This window comes from Myotis davidii, unplaced genomic scaffold (assembly GCF_000327345.1).
Source record: "Myotis davidii unplaced genomic scaffold, ASM32734v1 scaffold217, whole genome shotgun sequence".
Classification (NCBI taxonomy): domain Eukaryota; kingdom Metazoa; phylum Chordata; class Mammalia; order Chiroptera; family Vespertilionidae; genus Myotis; species Myotis davidii.
In genome coordinates this window covers 1,127,082-1,148,450 of record NW_006290034.1, presented here as the reverse complement: position 1 = coordinate 1,148,450, position 21,369 = coordinate 1,127,082, and the positions used below count along the sequence as shown (strand labels likewise).

General features: G+C 44.6%; 1 protein-coding gene and 1 long non-coding RNA gene across 2 annotated transcripts in view; one reads left to right on the top strand and one right to left on the bottom strand.

Moving 5' to 3' along the window:
- The window catches only part of DPYD (dihydropyrimidine dehydrogenase), a 322,055-nt gene that overhangs the window by 5,356 nt on the left and 295,330 nt on the right, over positions 1-21,369 (top strand).
- LOC107182951 lies at positions 20,142-21,277 on the bottom strand. Its single transcript, XR_001513708.1, has 2 exons — positions 20,871-21,277; positions 20,142-20,492 (listed from the first exon to the last, which is right to left on the bottom strand). It is a non-coding gene; the product is annotated as an uncharacterized LOC107182951 (long non-coding RNA).

Sequence of the window (21,369 nt, the reverse complement as noted above, 5' to 3'; positions counted from 1 at the left end):
AGTCCCCCACTGGGGTTGGAGCCCAAACCTGAGCATGTGCCCTTGACCAGAATGGAACCTGGGACCTTTCAGTTTGCAGGCCGATGCTCTATCCACTGAGCCAAACCCGCAAGGGCTTTTTTTTCCTTTTTTAAAAATATTTTGTTGATTTCAGAGAGGAAGGGAGAGGGAGGGAGAGAGAAAAACATCATCTATGAATCATGGATCCGCTGCCTCCTGCACGCCCCCTAGTGGGGATTGAGCCCATGACCTAGGCATGTGCCTTTGACCAGAATTGAACCCGGGACCCTTCGGTCCACAGGTGGACACTCTATCAACTGAGCCAAACCTGCCAGGGCGAGATACTAGATTAAAAAATATAAGAGGGAGAAGGTAGAGAGATGGAAAGAAACTAATACTAGATTTTTTTTTTAATGATAGACACATACTTTTTTTTTATTATTGATTTCAGAGAGGAAGGGAGAGGGAGGGAGAGAGAAAAACATCATCTAAGGGATAGAGAGAAACATCGATGAGAGAGAAACACCATCGAGCGGCTGCCTCTTGCACGCCCACCACTGGGGATCGAGCCCACAACCTGGGTATGTGCCCTGACCAAGAATCGAACTTGGTTCATAGGTGGACGCTCAACCACTGAGCCACACCAGCCTGGCAGATACTAGATTTTTTTGAACATTTGCTACTATATGCATCACATTGGAATGAATGATATTCCCATGATTGTTATTTATCTTTTTGCCACATTCTCTCCTTTCTCCAAAAAGCTCAGTGTGCACCCTGCGAGCCCTGCAGGGACTGAGGGCCAACCTCTCTCGTTTCCTCTCCGCATTTGACCAGTGCTTCATAGAGAGTCTGTGCTAGCGCAGGGGTATTGAGCAGGGGCCCAAAGACGTAGAACCGGACAGATGTGACTGATCATGCAGGAGTCCTGTGCGCAGTCACTGACATGAAACCGGAGCTGCAGGCTGCATCGCAGGGCAGCAGGTGGGTGCAGTAAAGCAGACGCGTGTGAAGACCACGTCTGTAGACACAGAGCATGTATGTTCTAGAAGATGTTAATGAAGCATTTGCGAGCAAGAAATATCTTTGCCTCTGAGAAAACAGAACACTCTGAACCAAAGAAGTCAGCTCCGTTGTCTTCAGAGCCCAGTGGTCTAGGTCAGTGGTCGGCAAACTGCGGCTCTTTGGCCCCTTGAGCGTGGCTCTTCCACAAAATACCGATTTCTGCGCATGGGCCACGAAGTTTCAATCGCACTGTACGTGCGCGCCCACACGTGGTATTTTGTGGAAGAGCCACACTCAAGGGGCCAAAGAGCCGCATGTGGCTCGCGAGCTGCAGTTTGCCGACCACGGGGCTAGGTGACCTTTGCAAACATGATTTTGGTGCCCCGAGCAAATCAATGCCCGGGCTCCGCTGCTTTCCAAACGGCCGCCCGGCTGTCTTCCCGGTCGCCCGCCTGTTCGGGCACTAACAGGTGGAACCCACGTGGGATGCCCGACGCCCGAGTAGGTGGACCAGAGTGGGGTGAGCAGGCGTCAGGGAGTGTGGGCGCCTGTGCATAGCAGTGTGCACTTACCACCACCCTCACATCGCCTCCTGTCACCATATGTTTGACCCCCTGTACACCCCCCTCCCTTCTGGTAACCAGCATACTGCTGTCTGTGTCTGTGAGCATTCATTTTTTCCTTTGTTGTTTACGTTTCATATCCCACCTATGAGTGAAATCATACGGTTCTTGACTTTTTCCCGTCTGACATTTCACTTAGCATGATATTCTCAGGACCTACCCATGTTGTCTCAAATGGCTGTACTTGACCTTTCTTATGGCTGAGTAGCATTCCATTGTGTATACGGACCACATCGCCGTATCCAGGAGTCCTCTGTCGAAGGACGCTTCGGCTGTTTCCATGTCTCGGCCACCGTGAATAATGCTGCATGAACATGTATCACTATAGTTATGGCTACTGCCTTTATCCCATATTGTCTGTGGAGCGTTATTGCTTTTTAAAAATATTTTTATCGATTTCAGAGAGGAAGGTAGAAGGAGAAAGAAATAGAAATGTCAGTGATGGCTCATTGATCAGCTGCCTCCTGCACGCCCCCTCCTGGGGATTGAGCCCACAACCCGGGCTTGTGCCCTGACTGGGAATCGAACCGGGACCTCCTGGTTCATAGGTCAGCACCCACCCCTGAGCCACGCCTGCTGGGGGAGCATCACTGCTTTTCAAACGATAAAACGGCGATAGACTTCACTCGGGAAAGGTGTCAGGGTTCTATTCTGTGCTGTTTTCCACAGAGCGAGTTGTATTTTTATTACACAGACAATTAAGAAACAAGAGGACAATGCACTTTTCCCTTTCATTAGCAAATTGGTAAGGAATCATGGGAGATAGAGTCTAAAAAAAGACATGTATTTAAGAAATCATCATTGATTTGATTTTTAATATATCATTTATAGAAGAGCAGATGGTGGAGTTACAGTTATAAACAATGAAATACAAAAATCACCAGCCTGATGGCTTTTAGTAGGCAATTTGCATGATGAAATTAAGTTGGGGGAAAAAATAGGAGACTTAATTCTACGGATGACATTCCTGGTACTTACTCCCCCCTCCCCCCCACCATGATCCCATGTATTTCTAATCTCTCCTGTTGCGTAGACCCCTCATATTGTTCCTCATCTCATTTTTCCTCCTATTCAGTTACTCTAGTATCTGGCGTTGGTTTTTTTTTTAGAGACTTAAAATCAGATTCTGCTGTGAAAATCCATTTATGTTAAATAATTTATATGAAATAAAAGGACTGTTGAATGAAAGCAGAGAATAGTTCATTAAGAAGCATTGTCGACGTGAATAATGTCCTAATAAAGAGGCTTGGCTTCATTTTCATAACTAAGAATGTAGCTCAGCATATCTTCATTTACTCCCGTAATTAATACCTGCATTTTGGGTTGAGGAACAGAGGAAGCCGGGACTTTGACCTGCGCCTTGCCATTTGCGGGAGCGGCGCGGAAACCTCCTCTCCCCGCTGTAATTGCGCGTGACCTTAATCAGATATTTGGAAACCCGCTGCAGTTGCCCGCAGCGCTGGCTGTTCCAGCGGAACACGCTCTGTAAGAATCCCTTCGAGCTTGCAAACCAGATGACTCATTTCCCCCAGACGGCTCGGCCTGTGCCGTCTCGGCCGTGGAGAGCGCGCCGTCCATTTCTCTTGATCACCATCCTCTGCCGCCTGCGTTTGCTCTCTCTTCCTTCCCTGCCTTGTGTGTGTTTATCTCATTTGGTTTATTAGCATGCCGTAATGGTCTATAATTTTCCCCCCTCAGTCATTTGCTTCTCGGGCAGGAAATTTCTCAGTGCTCCTGAGGCAACACCACCACGTGATCTTTTGATTTTGTTACAGGAAAGTCACACAATTCCAAGTTTGGGAGAGACTCGTGTCTCGGGGAAAAGCTGTATTCTAGCCTGGCCCTGGAATGAGTACCTGCCCGTGGCTTTTCCTGTCCCTGTGCAGCACAGGGGCCAGAGCTGAACGCGGTGATGAACACGGAGCGTGGCAACCCTTAGACTCATCTGGGCGCCTTGCGTTGTTAATGGAGCTAGTGCAGCGCTGGGGAAGCTGTGGGCCGTCATTCGGGTCTTAACTGTGGAGTGCTTCCCGTGTGCTTCACATCCCTGTACCAACCAGGGAGGTGCAGATCTAGGCTCTGGCGGTTTCTACTCAGGAGACCACAGGCGAGTCATTGTAACGAACCCCTGATCCTCAGTTTCCCCGTCTGAGGAAAAGGACTGTAATGCCAGCACCAAGCAAGAATTCAGTCAGACTGAGCTGTTGCAGGATTTATGGAATCCATAGATTTTTAGGAAATTAATAGACAGAGAAAAAACAGAATCACTTGAAATCCCGACACTGAGTCACCCGCACTTCCAAGTGTGTTGTTTCAGTCTTAGCCTGTGCGTCCGTATTTTCACTAAAAATGGGATTATAGCCCTGACTGGTTTGGCTCAGTGGATAGAGCGTCAGCCTGCGGACTGAAGGGTCCCAGGTTCGATTCCGGTCAAGGGCATGTACCTTGGTTGCAGGCACATCCCTAGTAGGGAGTGTGCAGGAGGCAGCTGATAGATGTTTCTCTCTCATCGATGTTTCTAACTCTCTATCCCTCTCCCTTCCTCTCTGTGAAAAATCAATAAAATATATTTTTAAAAAATGGGAGTATAGCATATATCTTAGTGTCTGACCTTGCTTTGTTCACATAAAATAACATGGGCATGTTCCATGTAGTCCCATATCATACTACATGTTATTTAAATGCCTTTTGTAGCACAGTCCTATGGTAATTTGCATGTCTAATGCCCCGGACCTGCACAGTGGATATTGTGAAGGCCTTTCACGTAGTTACACATTTAAGGTCCTTTTCTGAACGCGTATAAGTAATCTCTGCCTTCTATCTAACCTTTAGTTATTAGTTATAACTCAAAGTCAAGGAATTGTTTCATTTCAAATATCTGGAAACATGAGTCATAATCTCATAGTGCAGAGAAAAGCCTTTAATCTCTCCTTATTGTTTTCCTCTGAAAACTCTGGTTTTTATTTGAGCTTCTCCCACACAAACATCTAAGACACTGACTAATGGTGACATACCGAGGCTGACATACTTCTTGCTGTTAGTTACACGACAGTTTCTCTTTTATAACGATGACAGGAGTAACATTGATTCATGTCCAATTAAGGATAATTGTATAAATTAGTCATTTCATATAATATAGATTTATGTTAGTATTTTTTAAATAGGCAATTTAAATGTGTACAGTACACAGGCATGTTTATATGTTCATTTAATATCGATGTTGATATTTACATGCTACCTGCACATAAAAGGAAACTCCTTTTAGTATATTTGCTGCCCTAATAACATGAATTGCATTTCAGTCCAACCTCTTATCGCCTCTACAGTGGCACTTTCATATTCTCTTAAAGGACAGACTCTTTTGATTTATTTTATTGTTTTTACTCAATATGACATTTTAAGAGAATAGTCACCATCTTTAATATGCTCCTAAACAGAAATGAACAAGATGTATGAGACTTCCCCCATTGATATTGGCTATTTAAAAATATTTCAAATGCTATGTTTTCTACAATCCCAGTTTCCTATGATTCTATCTTTTGGGGGGATTTTACCATTTATCAATATAGCTTTTATTATTTTGTCGTTTTTCAATTTGGAGTATCTTTGTCTTTTAATAGGGAACTTGAACCATTTTACATTTACATTTAATTGGGATATGTGGACTTGTATTTGGATGCTCTCTTTGGCCCCACCCCACCCTCACCACGCCCATGCTTTCTGTTTAGTTGCTGAGGTTTTTATTATTTCTGGACTCATCAGCCATGCGCTATATTTTGATTCTGTAAGTTTGTAATGTTACGTTTTTTTAACTGACTTCTCTACATAGTGCATAAATACCCGAGTCAGAATGTGGAGTCGGGTTTGTTCACGTAAGCCGATAAATGTAGCATGCTTTCACTTCCTGTCTGAAAACCCCTTCTGTCGTTTTGTTAGGACAAGCTGGTGCTTAAAATCTTTTTAGATAGCAAGAAAGACCTCTTTTAAGAGTAATTTTGAATAGTTCAATAAGCTGCATAGGTATATTAAGGACCGTTATATTAACAATTGCCTAAAATTTTTTACAGTTTTATTCTTTATCTTCATTTTTAATGCTACACCTTCTCTGTTCTTAAGGAATAAACAAATGGAATTAGTTTTTGTTTGAATCCTGACTTGATTTGGAGTGATCGGGTTTTTAGTTTTCAGCTGTCACTCTATCCCCCACGTATATTGTCGTTCTTGGGAGAAAATAATTTATTTTGAGGAAAAATACAGAGTTCAGTGTCAAACGTGGGCTGTGGCATGGCCCAGGTCCACACACCTGCAGTCAGCTGGAAACACAGGACTGATGAGAGATGTGAGAGATGAGCCCTGTAGTCAGATTTGAGGGTGAAAGCTACACATGATAGCTGGGGTGGCCGTCCCCGCCCACTTCTTCCTCCTCTTATTTAATCCTATTAACTAAAAGGTAACTATTGTGCCATTTCTTAAAGAAATGTATACTTTCTGATGAATATAGAAACACATGGTGAACTAATGTTTCCATTACAATATTAGTAAAAAACCAGGACTAGCGATTTCACAGGAAAGCAGGATGTAGGGTGTGGCGGTTGGTTCCTGTGCTTTTGAGACAAGGATGCTCATCACCTCACATCCTTCTCATGGTTTCGAAGATCCGCGTGGTCCAGGCCTTGTCCGCCTGTCCTGCGTCACTTTCTATCATTATGACTTTATTTCTCCTGCTTGAGGCCCTCTGTCTTACTTATTATTATTTTTTTACTTTCCTTGACATCAGTCAAGTTCACAGCCACCACAGGTCCTCTGCAATCCCTTTTCCTTCTCTCGTGACCTTAGGCAGACCTTCCTGGGCCACTCTGCTGGTACCAGGCCCAGGCCTTCCTATCGCACTCCGGCCCTTTCTTCCCCCAGAGCAGGGGACACTATCCGAAGTCACTGGTGTTGCATGTTGTCATTGGACCCGAGTATGTGCGCCATCTTGTACACAGATATCTTAAGTATATGTTTCTATCCCCCCCCCGCCCCCCAGTTAAAATTTAAGCTTTATGAGGACAGAGAGCTAGAATATTTAGAATAAACTCTGGAAGTATTGTTAATTTTTTTCTAGTAAATCCATACACATCGAGTTCATGCAAATGACTTATGCAGGCAAACATGATGGGTGTCTATTTAAGACACACACTAGACATTTGACTTTTTAAGGAAAGAAAGTGGCTGCCCTTTAATCTACTCAGGACGTGGACCCGGCAGCCAGATTGCGTGCTGTGACAAGTGCTTAGGATTCAAGTTTACTTCTCCAGCCTGGCTGGCGGAACGCCAGTTCTCACGCAGCCAACATCCTGTTGTTCTTAGGGATGTCAGAAGGTCCCATCAGGCATGGATTTGGGCCAGACGAGGGGGTTCTTCAAAATCACCGAAGAAGGGCGCCTGGGTGCTTTTGCTCTGTTTTGTTTCGTCTTAAAATTGCCTCTGTCTGCACGGAGTCAGCTTCTGTGGAGGGAAACGATGACCCACCTCTGCTCGCTGTACTGAAGGCAGGCGTGTTCTTCACCAGGAGGGAAAGTCATTGCCGCCACTAAACCCGGATGTTCTGCGAGCGAGGACGTCACCTGCGTTGGGGAGCGGGGAGTTACTCCGTTGTAAGCACCCAGAAAGCAGGGTTTTGTGGATTGCGTTCAGAATTGGTTACATGCGGAGAGCAGGTTGTCTGTGCGTGAGCGCTGTGCACGCGGGGCCGTGGGGAGCCTGAAGCAGGTGCCAGAGAGGAGCACGTGGGCGCATGGAGCGTTAGAGACACACGGGGTGATGAAGCCGGGCGAGAGGACTGGGCTGTGGCCCCGAGCCTGGCGGCGTGCGGAGCTGCTCCTGGTCCTGGAGGAGGAAGGGTTTTTGGCGCAGAGGGGCGGCCGGGGCTGGGCACGGGAGGTTGCCCATGTGACAGCATCTCCGCTGAGCAGAGGGCTCAGAACTGCAGAAGAGCCTGGGAGCAACGGTAATTCCCCGAGAGGATGTGAATTTCGTGTTGCGTGTTTTCTTTCAAGTCTTTTAAACAATATCGATTTTCACTTCACCGCCCTGTCAATCGACAGCAGTGTTAGTCCAACTCCACACTTACTGCGTTCTCAAGGCCCCTCCAGTTCAATGGCCCCTGCCATCGGACAGTGAGGAACAGCGCGCTGAGCAGACCTCGGTAACAGTGGTCACATTTAAGCTCCTTCAGATGCTAATGCCCACAGCCACAATAATTGTGATAAAAACGTAGAGAAGTTAGTGAGAAGGAAAGCTAACAGTATTAAGTCATGTCTAGTAGAGAATCACAACACAAAGTAAGTCCCTATATGAATTGCAGGATATGTGTATATGTGTGTGTGTAACATACACATATATGTATGGAATGCTTCTAGTATTAAGGTATTTGGATTGTTCAAATATATCCTATAGATGTCTTCCTATATATCCTATAGATAAAAATAAATAATGTATCAGCAAAAGAAGAAATGACCTTGAATTGCAGGGTAGTATAATTTTCCTTGAAAATGTCCATCAAAAATGGCTGATGTTACATTTTAGGTTGTACATATTTTACCCCAATAGAAAAATTTAAAAAAATGGTCACTTGAAAATTAAGCTCTGAAAGAATGTTTCTCTCTGCGGATTGAACGTGGTCATTGACAGTTTGCTTTTAGACCTGCTCTTCTATTTATGATCGCGGCCAACGTTTATTCTAACGAGATGGGAAGGTAGCTACCAGCTTTTCAAGTCCGACTCTTTAATGCATTGAATAGAAATATTCGGTTCTGATTACTTAAGAAATGCGTGGCTTTATGCCCTACTCATGGCCCCTGTGAAACCAGTCAGTGTGTAAGAGTTGCACCAGTAAAAGCTCCTGCATACCAGGCGAGGTCCGGGCCTTTAGCCCACAGGGAAGATGTCTACTAATGTCTATGAAGTCTTCTCTTTGCTTAATTTTAATATTCATGCAAATTTTGCAATCACCATGCAATACGGTTTTTAGTCACTCATTGACGCCCTCGTATGGGTCAGGCACAGTTTACTGCCATTCTCTCGTAGCGTGTGGGTTCTGGTTTGATAAAATGAACAACAAACATGACCAACAAGTAACATACATAGTATGTCAGCTGAGCGGCAGATGTGTTCATTTTCGTATTAAAATACTCGAATTGCTTGTGCCGGGAACCAGACACTTTTCCCCTGGCTGCTGCTTTTGGGCGGCCGGGAGGATCTGCTGCCATGAGCCCACCGGTGGCAGGAAACTGGTTTAAATGAAGTATTTATGTCACATGTTCATTTCAGCAACGTTTTAAATATATATATTTTTTTATTTCAGAGAGGAAGGGAGAGGGAGCGAGAGATAGAAACATCAATGATGAGAAAGAATGGTTGATGGGCTGCCTCGTGCACACCCTCCACTGGGGATCGAGCCTGCAACCTGGGCAGGTGCCCTGACCGGGAATCAAACCCTGACCTCCTGGTTCATGGGTCAATGCTCAATCACTGAGCCACACCGGCCGGGCTCAGCAACATGTTGATTGTCCCTTTTAGCCTTTGCACTGGAGATTGCACAGCCTGAGGGGCCAGAGGCCAGCAGCTGTCCGCCTTGGGTTCCTAAGTACATCCAGATCATCGCTAAAGGACGCCCAGTCACCTCGGAGCGCCGGGGCCCAGCCGTATTCCCGGGCTGTGTTGATGGAAATTTTGATAAGTGTATTTTCTGATGACAAGTTAAGCCACTTGTGTTTTATGATGGGATGAAAGGGTCGCTAATCTTTTGGTCAATCTTCTCTTGTCTCTGTGATAATCTCATAAAAGGACTGGCGCTGGGAATCGGGATGACTGATCTTGCCATTAATTTAAGAACTGATACTGTAATTTTCATCACATGGAAATTATCTGAGCCTCGCAATCTACATAATCAACTCTCTTCATTCAGTTTTCAAATTTCATTTTCGTCGCAGCATTTTGGGCCTGGATTGTAAATATACTGTTTTCCTTATATTCATTTTACTTTATTTTTTAACGAATCATGCCCAATCTTGTAAGATTTAAGTAGGCCAGATATTCACATCTCTCTGTTAGGGGGAGCCACGCCTTCTCCTGTCGGTTTTTAACCTCTGATGACTCGGCAGCATTTTCCCCTCAGGAAGGGAAACTCTTTGACCACCGCTTTCCTGCAGTGGAGTGTGGCAAAGAAAACCATACCCATTCTGGTCTATTTCATTAAGAAGCTTTAAAAGTACAGTTATTGGCACTTCAAACTTTTCAAAAAACAAAATTTTGACTGTTTTATCACTGAAACCCATTAAAAAAAAAAAAGGCGGCGGCGCCTGGGTCCCAGGCCCAGAGCAGGAAGAGGCTGTGGCTCCGGAGGGTCAGGACGGGGAGGCGGGTGCAGGGGAGCCGCGGACCCTCCCTCCGGGGGTTTGGCATCATTTGTGAACGTGGCTTCATCTGATTCTAACTCATACACGTTCTGTTTAATAATTAAAACCAAAAAGTAGCGTTGCGGCATCATTCATGCCACATGGTCTAGGACTGGAGAGGCAAAGGGGCAAGGGTTAGGCGAACAGAAGGCCAGTGGAGAGCATGCCCTTGTAATGGCATTTGTGTTAATCCTCCAGTGTGAGCTTAAAAAAAGAAGGAAGCAGACAGAGCCAGTTGCCCTCTTTTTTTTTAAAAAATATATTTTACTGATTTTTTACAGGGAGGAAGGGAGAGAGATAGAAAGTTAGAAACATCAATGAGAGGGAAAGATCGATCAGCTGCCTCCTGCCCACCCCCTGTTGGAGATGTGCCTGCAACCAAGGTACATGCCCTTGACCGGAATCGAACCTGGGACCCTTCAGTCCACAGGCTGACGCTCTATCCACTGAGCCAAACTGGTCAGGGCAACTGTGGGTCATTCTTGCTCTCCCAGCCCATTACAGCCCTTAATGTACGTTGGATGCCAAAGAAAAATGCCCTTGCATCAAGGAGCCCAGCGAAGCAGAGTTTATAGCTCACGTCCAAATGGGAGAAATTAAAGGGAACAAAACAGGAAGGCAGAGAACCCCACGACCAACCAGTTCAAGTCTAGCGGGCTCCATCCCCCGCAGTGGGTGTGCAGGAGGCAGCTGATCAGTGATTCTCGTCATTGATGTTTCTGTCACTCTCTCCCTCTCCCTTTTTCTCTGAAATCAATAAAAATAATTAAAAAATAAAAGGAAATGTAATACAGGTGAAAATAAAACATTTAATAAAAGGTGAATCTCATTGAAAAAAACCACACACACACACACACACACAGTAAAACTACAAGAAAGCATATGTTTGTGTGAGCATGAAAAACTTAAAGGGTAGTCATTGTGTGTAAGCGGCTGGCATACAGAAGATGTTAGGTTGGGGGTAGGGAACTATCCCTTGTTATGTAACTTGGCATATTTACCAGTTTAACAAGGTTATATGTTAGTTGTGTAACTGAACAATAGTTATTAAATAAAGTTTGAAATTAAAGAAAAATTAAGCTTGAAAATGCAGTTTCCCTTATCTGCAGAATTTTCAATTTTTTTTTTTAAATTGTGGAATAGACTGTGAAAGGGAAACATACTGATGTGTTTGCTGCTAAAACATTTTTAAGGACGTTGTGAAAGATCTTGTGTATTTTGCAGAAGAGAGACTCGTCTGTTGGTTGGTTTAACCAATGAGGAAAGAAGCCTGGTTTCTAAGGCTACAAACTAATTTTTCAGAAAATCGGTCATTCACATGGACCTGCTGAAATCTGAGTCTGGCTCTCCGCTGCTTCCTGGGCCAGCAGCGTCCCCGTTCGCGTTCCGTGCAGCAGAGTGGACAATACCCCATTCAGCGATAATAACCAGGCCCCCTGTTTACTGATTCCTTCCTGCGACAATCTCTCCCCTCAGAGGTTTCACGGGAAGATCACAGGATTCCGTAAAGGTGGCAGCTGTAACTGTGGATTATAGTCGACGGACAAAATACTGAACCTTTGTCCCCAGAATATCTGTCATGAAGCTCGTCGTCCAGGAAAACGCACCCCTCCCTTTCATGTGTCTGGGCCACCTCCCTTCATTCCTTCCAGACATTTCTACAGGTTACAGCATCGAAGCCCCCAGAGAACTAGAATTTTTACCCGCTGTTTCTAACATGCTTGATAGAGTGACAGGCCCAACAGGCAGCCAGCTTCCTGGGGGTGGTGGCCACACAGCGACACACCGGCGACGGGTCCTAGAATTGTCCGCCTGAAACCCATGTCATCTGGGTAACCACTGTCACCCCCAATAAACTTAATTAAAAAAATAAGGTCGCGGTCTCAGACTTTGGCTTTTATTAGGATGTTGAGCTTAGCTCGGAATTTCATCTTTTGTTCTACTCTTGTTTAATCAGAGAAAGTCAAAACACACTTGTAATTTATGATGATTGGAAGAAAGGGAGAGAATTTATTTTTTGGCTCAGACCTTCTGAAATGAAGGTCATGTTTTTGTAAGGAAGAACGAGAATCATGGACTGACAGATGATAACACATTCAGTACACATTTGAGACGCAGATTTCGTGCTTCATGTACCTCTGGTGTTGACATAAAATGTATCTATACATCTTAGAAGTCTGTTCACACCTGTGTGTCCCTGTGTCTACTATCTGCTGTCTTAGATTTTTATGTCATCAATATTTTGTAAAAATTCACGATCACATTTAAGTGTTCAGTGCCTCAAGACAGAGGGTTCATGAACACAGAATTTGTACCTTCCCTGTTAATCTGCTTATTACCGAGACTTAAAATTTTAGAACTGGTGATCACTAGTTATTCTAGGGAATGGTGAACGGATTTCATCAGTTCCGAACTTTTGAAATAACTGTCGAGTGTTCTAGAAACCAGAAACAAACATGATACTAGGGGCTTAGGCTGTAATATATTGCTGGAAGGATCATTATTAAGGGAAAAACCGCAGCTGACACTTCCTGATTTATGCGCACAATCAGAAATGGAGTCCAAGGACTGTGACATAATTATCTTCATGCTCACAATTTTTGTAAATCTCTTGACAGAATTTTTAGCTAATTTTAAAATGCCTTCTGAAGATTAGCACTTAGAATTGTTGGGGAAAATAGCACAACTTATTAGCAAGGGTCTAATTGTAAACCTTCTGCGTGCTCATTGTGAATATCACTTAGACAGGAACTCCTGCTCCAGCAGCTGGTGCAGGAGACGCCCGCTTACGGGGTCTTGAAACAACAGAGTGGAATCTAATTAAAGAGGATTACATGCCAAAGAAAAATTATTAAAAACAGACTGATAGACAATGGTTAGCAATGCAGAGCCTCTGCCAGCTCCTCTTTCTCGATACACATTTATGGAAGTTACTGTCACGGAAAAGCCTTTATTTCTTCAAAACCAAAAGGATATTAGGAGCCTTTATCTTTTGTGACAAAAAATGATTCCTTCCCCGAATTTTAACGTAGCCCAAGAACTTACATGGTTCTATTAATGTTTGCTCACACATTTAAAACACACAATGTGCTTTTAAATATAAACAATGGAAAATTCTAGTTTAGTTTTTTCTCTTTTTGCATATCTAGCTGGTACCAAACATTCCGCAACTGCATGTTGGGGAACTGTAGGCATGTTGTTTTTCTTTAGAAACAAAAGTCAGTTGATGAATTTAGGTGCTTTGGGGAAGCCCGCGTTGCATGTTTTTGTCTGTCACGTGCGGTTAGAATCGGTGATGCACTAGGGATGGTTAGGTTTCAGTGTCCCATCCACTAAATTCCTCCTTCCTGTTTGAAGGGACTCACTTTGCTGTGAGTGCAAAGGAGTTTATTCCAAACCAGAGAATTGAGATAACAGTAAATGTATAGCAAGTTTTCAATTATTGTTTTTAAATACATTTTTAGAGTTCAGAGAGGAAGGGAGAGGGAGAGAGAGATAGAAACACCATTGATGAGAGAGACTCATGGACCGGCTGCCTCCTGCATGCCCCACACTGGGGATGGAGCCCGCAACCTGGGGATGTGCCCCGACTGGGAATTCAGCCAGTGACACCTTGGTTCCTGGGTTCATGCTCAGCCACTGAGTCACACTGACCGGGCAGGGAAGGTGTTTCTAAAACAGTGACCGTCAAGCGGAGACCTGAAGGAGAAGAGGGAGCAAGCCCCACGAATATTGGGGGGAAGAACATCTCAGGCAGAGGGAACAGCAAGAGCGAAGGCCCTGAGGACAGAGTGGACGTTTGTGGAGGAGAGATGCCAGGGTGGGACCTTGGCAGGGCCGGCTGAGCCCAGGACGCCTGGTGGGCAACGAGACTGGTCAGATCACAGCGAGCTTGCAGGTGAGCCAGCTTCCATGGCTGAAGTAGATCTTCATCATTTAAATTGACCTTTGAAAGCCTTCCTTCCCCTGGTCATGACATGAATCAGTAAACAGTGATGACTTCCAAAAACCAAATAATGAGGTTTGTGTAATGACGCGAGATGGCCAGCACCTCTGTACACAGTGTGCCCAGTGTTTGTTCCAACACTGATACTGTGTACACCAGGCGAGACTCAACCAAAACACGCCTGAACGTGATGTAAACAACCGGGCGGTCGTTTTGAAGAAGATATTCAGATTAAAAAGTAAACCATCTTGCCTGGTTGGTGTGGCTCAGTGGTTGAGCATCAAACCACAAACCAGGAGGTCGCAGTTTGATTCCTGGTCAAGGGCACATGCCCAGGTTGTGGGCTCCATCCCCAGTAGGAGGCATGCAGGAGGAAGCCCATCAATGATTCTCTCTCATCATTCATTTTCTAGCTCTCTCTTTCCTTTCTCTGAAATCAATAAAAACATTTTTTTTTAAAAAAAGGAAAAAATCTTGAATTTGTTGATCTTCCATGGATATAGGGATTAATGACCAACAGGTAGGAAGCTGCAGAATATTTTTATTTTATCTTTTGCTTCCCTTGGGGAAGTATTAAAGTATTATGTAATTCTTACCATAAATGAGGGTTGAAATCTTAAAATATTTCCAAATAACTAGAACTAAAATACATTTTGATTTAGACTTTGAACCTGCGAGATTTATTCTGTCCACTTAAAATGTATAGGAATATTGGAAAAGTGCTTTTTAGTTTTGGATATATTTTCACATACGTAATCTCATTTAGTTTTCCCTCCCGACACACGTTGAAGGGGGGGCGGGGACTATTCCTTTTACCATCTTCGTCGATGTCTTTGTTTTGGGAGGGGATAGCTGCGGACGGAGAGGGTGAGAGCACATCAGCAGTTCAGCTGCGGGGCTGGGGCTTCAGCCTGAGTTCCTGCCTCCGCATCTCCTGTTTCTTCTACTACATTATATCCCCTTTCACTCCGACTCCCATGATTCTCCTAGACAGGCCAGATTGTAAGCTGGCCGCCATTAGCGAAATGACATTAGCTAAATATGATTACGTCTTAATGTTCCCTGAAAGGATTAGGCTGGTTAAGACATACTGAAGGGAAAAGCAATTATCTATTGAAATATGAATCTCTTGTTTAGAACTGGAAATTGTCTATTGGTATTAGAATGATCATCTGGAATTTCAAAAACCTGAATCTTGTCATTATTTCTTCCTTGACTTGGAAAGAACTTCAGTGGGGCTAGTTTTGAGGCATTTTTCAGGGGCCAGAATGAAAATACAACATTTCACCGAATGGACTCATTCATTCTTTTTAAAAAATATATTATTGATTTCAGAGGGGAGTGGAGAGGGAGAGAGAGATAGAAACATCAATGATGAGAGTCTTTGATCGGCTGCCTCCTGCACGCCGCACACGGGGCTGATCCCGCAACTCGGGCCTGTGTCCTGACAGGGACTTGAACCCTGACTTCCTGGTTCATAGGTCAACACTCAACCAATGAGCCACGCTGGCTGGGCAGACTCATTCAATCTTTAGAGGAACTTCAACCTTAAGAATTTCTAACTACATGAGAAGTAAAGGCATTAGTATTATCTTTTCTCGATTTTTCTCACTGCCTAAATAAAACCATTAAACTAATCAATATTCAGTCATCTTAGACTTGTATTAGTATAACTTGGAGTGTGCTATTTTATTTAAATGTCTCCCATTTTAAAAATGTGAATTTATAATTGCCTCCATGGTGATAATTCCCTGTGGGTCCTTCAGAATATAATGTGCTGCAAATTTGAAATGATCATTAATGCATGATTAATATGTGGCTATGACTCTCCCCCTGGACGGGGGTGTGCTTGCCTAATATCAATTACCTTGTTGTATTGAAAATGTATTTTTTTTTAAAAAAGAAGAGTTTTTTGGTTTGGGTTTTTAAGCCTTGGTATCCCCAGCAACAGCATAGTATCTGGTACCTATTAGATCAGTGGTTCTCAACCTGTGGGTCACGACCCCTTTGGCGGTTGAGCGACCCTTTCACAGGGGTCGCCTAAGACCATCCTGCAGATCAGATATTTACATTACGATTCATAACAGTAGCAACATTACAGTTATGAAGTAGCAACAAAAATAATTGTATGGTTGGGTCACAACATGAGGAACTGTATTTAAAGAGCCAGAAGGTTGAGAACCACTGTATTAGATGGATTCTCAATACCTCTTGAATGAATGGATGAGTGAATGAATGAATGGTTTTCATGTCTAGCTTGGCACAGGGTTGACTTTCACATCAGACTTTTATTAGTAATTTGAACTTATACATCATTACCAAACACCAGGACAAAGTGGGCTGGTGGGCCCCTTGCTTCTCGAGGCCCGGGCAGCTGGTTCTGTTTGTGCCCTGCATTGCCATGTGATCTAGGTCCAGCGCAGTCATCCTTCCTGAGAGACGTCGCCATGGTGTGTTTCGGGGATCTGGTGGCCCCGGAAATTAGACACGGTGTATTGCAGATACAGGGCGCCTCGAAAAAATGTATGCACACTTTAAGAGCTGATTTCTGTTACATTTTGAAAATGGAATGTAGTTTAATAAATACTGCCTTTATCATGATTCAAAGTGTGTGTACATTTTGGGGGGATGCTGTATATATATGCATATGTATTTTTAAAATATTTAATTTTTTAAGAGAAAAGGATCATGATTTTCCTTGTATTCTTGTAGGGATCTTGTGGTCAAAACATTAATATTCTTCTTTTTCTATAAATACTGTATTTATTTTGCTTTATTATTCCTAAGAATCACCAGGAAGACATGAAAAATGCACATTTTCTTCCTCCATAAAATCAGACCCGACAGGACCAGGGGGAAGTTCATGGACAGGCTTCCTCTCCTTCCTCTCCTTCCACCACGTTCTGGAGACCTATTTGTTCCGTCTGCCGAGTGATTCCCACGCGTTATTTCATGTAATTCTGCTAACAACCCAAGGTTTCACGTAGAATAAGCCCCGTTAAGTAACCTGCGTAAGGACCCCTGGCCGGTCGGCATCACACCGAGCTCTGAGGCCAGAGCCAATTCCACTACCTTAGCCGTTTGTTTTCCTTCATCTGAAACATGTTGACTCATCTTGAAGACATGTTCAGACGTAACGAACTCCCAGACACCTCTGCTCCAGAATTAACCCCTCTCTTCTCACCTGATTGCAATCAGCGTGGGGTCTTGTCTTCCTCACCTTGATGTCCCTGGTTATGTGCTTAGTATGATGCCAAGCACAGAGCAGACTTTTAAGATTTTTTTTTTCTGAATTGAGATTTAATCGATTGACCTGAGGTTTTACTATTAAATAATTTAGCGACTTCGGTTCTAGTGGCTGTGCCATTAACTCTCTGTGACTTGGATGATGGAACTGAGTTTTCTCATTTATTAAGATGGGTTTTCTGATTCTAAAATTCTAATTAGTGTATAAAGCTTAGATCCAATCTGCTTAGTTCTAGTTACTGTGATGATTTCATAGAGAAATGCAGTCCTATGAAAATGAAGTCGTAGGGGAGTCATGATTTCTCTCGTTTAATAATGTAAGCGGCTAACATTTCCGCTTCTTTCCCGCTCCGCGCGGCCGTGACTCTGTCGCCGTGTCGTTGAATTCGTTATTCTGTGGTGTCTGATCTTATTTACATTTCTCAGCGTCCAGAGATCTCCTAATGGGTTATTTAGTTTCCAGGTTGCTGTTGATATTCCCTTCATTTGTTTTATTATCCTTTCATACAGTCCTTAACACAGACGAGAGATAAAACACTATCAAATCTATCACAGTTGAAAGTCTAGACCTTCCCTCAACCCCTGGGCCTTCATTTGGCAGCAGGCCACCCAAACCCGTCCTTTTTGATGCGTACTTTCTCGTTTCTGCTTTAATTGCTGCCAAAATCGGAGCCCTTGGGGATTTAATTGCTCATTATATTTGTCACGGTGGTGTCACAGGCCCAAAGAAAGACTGTTGCATGCAAAATATTTATGGGTATTAATTTGGCTTAAACATGTGCATATTGGATTCCTTGTTTCTGTCCAGCACATCTGGAGACAAAGGAGACAGAATTCTGCAAGGACTCACGCCCCACGTTACTAGTAAGTGGTTCTCTCTCCAGTCTGGTGTTTACATTTAATGATCAGCCCGGCCGGTGTGTGTCAGTGGTTAGGTGTCGACCTATGAACCAGGAGGTCACGGTTCAATTCCCGGTCAGGACACATGCCCGGGTTGCGGGCTCGATCCCCAAAAATACATAAATAAGCTTAATGAGCCACACCTAGAAGAGGACCTGTTCAGAGCTTGATCATGTTCACTTTATTCACCAGCCTCTTCTAAGTGGTCTCGGGGCGATCGGAGACTGGCTTCATATCCCTGCTCTGTCCCTTCCTTCCAGATGAGCTCGGGCAAGTCCTCGCCATCCCCCTGTGCCCGTTTCCTCATTTAAAGGTAAGGATATCTGTGCTTCATGCACATTCAATGCGGGAGGCTCCTAGGAGCATGTCTCCTACAGAGTAAGCCCTCAGTGGTGGCTGGTTTCCTGCAGTTCATCCTTCTGTGCCCACACATGGGGACATGGACCACTGTCGCTAATGCGGATCTCCAGTTTCCTCCTGGTTGAGGAGGGATGGCTCCCGTTGTTGCAGCGAATGGAATATCTGGTCCACATGAAATGTAGTATCTTCCATGTTCTTCTGTTTTTCCGTGTGCCCCGGCTGGCTTGCTCCGCGATGCCCAGGTTCAGAGGCCTGCTTCTCGCCCCAGGGTTGATTACTAATCACGATCTTTTCTCGTGCTTGCTGCTGTGAGTCGTTCATTTCTCTGTGTCCCTCCTTCCCCTTCTTCAGCCTCTGCCTTTCCCTTCTTTTCTATGAAATACACGCACCGGCTTGCCTCTGCAATCATCCTAATCAAAGGACATTATAAGCTGCTTGAAAAGTAGGAAGTGCGCGTCGTCACTGTGGACAGGTAATGTTTTTAGACGTGTTGGGTAGTTTTTCATATTCTGGAAAATAAATCTGTGTCCTACTTATGCCTGAAATCATCTTCTGGGATCGTCCTACGCTAACATAGAGAATCCCCTACAACGAATAGTATCTTTCAGTATTTGTTACTTAGAAATGAGCTTGTCATTTCTCTCAGATGCGTACTCTCCCAGGGACCGGACTGAGAACAGACTGATAGGAGGACGTGTAGTTATCCCAAATGTTACGGACGTGTTATTGACAGTGGACGGGACAGCGAGTCCCTTTGCTTCTCACCCAGTGGGTCGGATACCTAATGTTACTAACGGATGAGCAGATGAAGATGTTAGTTGCTTGGGATGTGTATCTCATATGGCAAAAGACTAACATTTTTCTCAATTTTATTTCAACCCCTGTACCTCTGCCTCGATACTGTCATATGCTGGTATTGTTCTAGAAAAATGTATTTTTTTTTTAAATCTTGGATTTGATTTCCATGTCAGGACACAGAAGTAGTTCTGGTCACGGTAACAGTTTGACCTTTCAAATGCTTTCAGCGCTTCCCTCCTTCCTTTACTGTTTTGTTGGGAACGGGAGACTCTGCAGATGCCCGAGTGTCACACGGGGAGGGCTCTGCCCCTTCCTGTCAGACAGCCTAACACCCAGTAGGTTGCCATTGCACTTCATGGCAAGATGAGTGCCTTTAACCACTTCCAGATAAAATCACTAACCTTGAGGCTTCTGAACACGAAAACGAAGACATACCCTCAGGCGCCCTGGAACCTGCCAGCCCAGGCTGAGGACTTTGGCCTCAGATCCTGGAGCCGGGGCGAGCTCCGTGGGCTTCTTTGTCCAGCTTTTCTCTCCCTTTTGCCTCAAGAGAATGTGCTTATCGCCTATGCCTGTGGCTGGATGTCCCACGCAGATCGCGGGAAAGGATCTGGGGGTTTACCCAAGGCGTCCCTTGAGATAAACTTGAACCGTGCAGGTGTGGGGCATTCAAGTAGTTGGTAGCGAAGAGGCTGCTCTACACAACAGGACCAAGTGGCAGGCCTGGGACCAGAGGGCCCAGAAGCTTTAATTTAAAGTGTAAGCGTACGCAAAATAATTCAGTGAACTGCCAGAGGAATTACACCACATGACACATAAGCAGTTGCAAATCACACAGCTTTTTTATTACTCACACAAATTCCTGAGCTGTGGGTACAAGCTTAGTTAGGGATCCTTGTGGTGCTGTCCTCTGGGGTCCGGCAGCTGGGCTGGTCCGGTCCAGGTGCAGGGGGTCCGGGTGCAGGGGGGCGGCGTTCCTCACCCGAGAGCTCAGTCGCGTCTCTATCGGGTGTTACCGTTTTTCTGTCATTTGGCAGAGAGAGGAGCGTGGAGCGGTGTCGCTTGCCGGACTGGCAAAAGGACGTGCCTGTGTGGCTGTCTCCACAGACGAGCATCGTTAGCTGGCCAGGGTCCATATTTAAAGCTTGTTCATACCTGTAGCAGCTCGGGTGGCTATAGATGATTTACATCAATGCGCTTACGTTAATCTCAAACAAGGCGAGGGGCTAAGGAGAGTAGCCACTCAGGCAGGCGTTTATCTTGACAAGTCACTGCGTTAGTTTAAATCATTATCTCTGGGGTACACACGCTTCAGGGCAGTGGTGAATGTGTCTTTAATATTACACTTTGAGTTTTAAGGAAAGTTAACTCAAACAGTTTAAAACTTTTCTAACATTGTTTAAGCATTTTTAAACATTTCTGTATTTTACTACTGGAAGAACCAGATAGTCAAGTAGTCTTCCAGCCCCACTGTTTCATGCTAGGGATGGGCTTTCAAGAACTTGAACTCAACAATGTTATTTGTTTTATTGACTCTGAGATGAAACATACCTGCCCAGGAGGACCCCTTGTGGTTCGTGGGGCCCAAATTCATTCAAAACCAGAATCTAGCAGTCACTCTTTGCAGACGCCTTGGATGCAGGATGCATTTCAGGGAAAAGCCAGACAGAGCTGCCAGCCTCCTGCTCTGTGCTCCTGCCAGCTGAGCCCGGCTTTTAAGGGAGTTCCTGGAATCCTGTTTCAACCAATGGGCTGACATCTGCCCCATCCAATGAGAGCTGCAGAGCTATAGCCTCATTTGCATCTTTACTAACCAAGAGGAGCAGCTCCATAGCAACCGATCAGAATGCACAATATCCACCAATCAGGACAGTGCTTTTGGGACCAATCAGACTGCAAATATGGATTCCTCATTTGCATAGAAATGGACCAATCAGGGACCAGGGCAGGACCTTCATATAAGCAGGCCACCCTTTTTTCTCCGAGGAGTGCAATTTCAGTTGGTTGGCTAACTGTTCATCTGAAAAAAGTTTCTCTTTTTTCTGCCACC